The sequence below is a fragment of the Cucurbita moschata genome, unplaced genomic scaffold (genome assembly GCF_002738365.1).
Source record: "Cucurbita moschata cultivar Rifu unplaced genomic scaffold, Cmos_1.0 Cmo_Scf00012, whole genome shotgun sequence".
Lineage (NCBI taxonomy): Eukaryota > Viridiplantae > Streptophyta > Magnoliopsida > Cucurbitales > Cucurbitaceae > Cucurbita > Cucurbita moschata.
In genome coordinates this window covers 2,689,037-2,691,404 of record NW_019268528.1, presented here as the reverse complement: position 1 = coordinate 2,691,404, position 2,368 = coordinate 2,689,037, and positions in this window count along the sequence as shown.

Sequence of the window (2,368 nt, the reverse complement as noted above, 5' to 3'; positions counted from 1 at the left end):
TTTTTTTTTTTTTTTTTTTTGTCTAAAAAATATTTTAAAAGTTGAATAATATTCTTAATTTTTATAAAAAAAATATTTGAAATATTTTTAAAATTTTAAAAGGAATAAAAAGTAATTTTAATGGTTAATTTTTGAGGTAAACGGTTAAAATTTGTTTCAAACATTTTTAAAATTTTAAAAAGATTAACAAGTAATTTTAATAGTTAATTTTGGAGGTAAACGGTTAAAATTTTTAAAAAGTTTTAAGAAAGATCTTTGGTTTTTAAAGTTATATTCTTTGACTTAAAAAAAAGTTTTAAAAAGTTTTTACTGTGGTGTATAGGTAAAAATAGTTTATTTACCATTTTCTTTTACTACAATGAAGCAACTATTTAGGTCTCCAAGTTTCATACAATTTTGAATTTATGTTTAGATACAATTATTAGTTTGAGATTATAATTTATACAACGCTCCTATGTGTATCTATATATATAAATATAATATGATAGGATATGAGACTCATATTTAATAATGGTAATAATTCAAAATTAAAAAGAAAAAGAAAAGAAAATGAAAGTTGTCTCGTATTGGTCGAAAAATTGTTGAGTTGGACTTCGTTATAAAAAAAGAGTTCTTGTGGTTATCTAAGTTACAACAATTACTTCGGCAATTCGAAGCTAGTCGGGAATATATTTTTTGACTGCTCCAAATTAATTTTTTGACCAATTCGATTTGGGTTTGATATGTGATGTTATGTTATGTTATATTACCCTATATGATATGCCAAATAATATTATGGTATAAAGGAAATGTCATATTATGTTATGATATGCTATGACATGCCATGATATGTTTTGAAATAAGAAAATCTATGATGCACAACCTTCGTATACAATGTCTTGGAAGCTGTGTTATGTATGGAACGACGTATAAGAATTATGTACGCATAATTACTAGATTTAATATGTTACGAAAGAATGGACGTTGTCTTGCATCATTTATTATACCACGATGGAAAGTATGGAGACCTCATGCATAGTTGTGTGTTCACGTGCATGTTTGCCATGATGCTACGATGACCGCTATTTCCTCCAAGTATCCAACAACAGCCCATTAGCAAGTGTTAGCCCAACCAACAGGCCTAGGGGTGTACGAGCCTACTTGGTGGGCCCACATTCTCACATGTGAGCCGTGTGTAGAGAAGAACTGCACATCCAACATAACCTAGACTTGAAAGCCACTTAAGAAAATAAAATGATGCTTTAAATGGTAGGTCCCATCATGTTGCATGTTTTAGCATTTCACGGCCCCAAAAGTAGGGTCACCTACTTAGATCAAATGAAAGCATAACTTAGGGATGAAATGAAAATTAAGCTCCAAAACGTATTAGAATTGATATGAAAACGACCCGACCGAACCGAGTGTTTTGTTTCTTATTCTAACCTAGATCAAACTTAGTATGAGTTGGAAAATGAGGGCTCATGAAAGTTGACCAAAGACCCAACAAGGTTTTAGAGTGATGCGTTAAAAACGTGGGGAAAATAATACAGAATGGTTTCATTATCACAAAGGGGTTTGTGTTATTATAAAAGAGATGTGATATCATAGTGGGAGATGGAGACTGCAATAGCAAATGAGGTCCAGCCTGGGCGGATAGCAATGCATCACCGCCTGATATTGCCTAGCCTCGCCGTACTGCTATGCGCTGGCCGCCCCCAATGGGTACCACCGCCCACCTTCCTCCGCCCTTACAAACCCTAGCAACCTTTTTCCTTAAACAACCTATGATATATATATATTGTAATGATGTGACTTTCTCGACGTCGATCGACTCGAGTCGCTACGCCATGCAGGTCTTTGTCATTTTAAAGCTGATAAACGTAATTATTATTTTTTAATTAAAATAAATAAAGTTTGTTCGGACTTCCCCTTTAAAATATTTGGATATACAAATTTGAACTAAATAATCTTTGTAACGTATATCGAAATGATTGAACTACAAATCCGTTCCGTAACACATTACAAAATTAATGTAACTCACGAGCATCAAGGTAACACATTACAAAATTAATGTAACTCACGAGCATCGAGGAGATTTTTAAAAGTTTGTTGGGTTCAATACTTTATTTATGATGTCCGAGAAAATAACGACCCAAAATCAAATAACTGTGTTTGGTATCTCAATATTTTTAACCATTTTATTACATGTTTTAATTTTAGATTATTAAAATTTATTGTAATTTCAATTCATATACCCTAAATTTTAGGATTTTAAATTTATTTGGTAATAAATCTTAATAATTAATTTTAAATAAATAAATTTTATAAAATTATATAAACAAATATTTAGTATTAAAAAAAAATTAAAAAAAATTAAATATTGTATAGG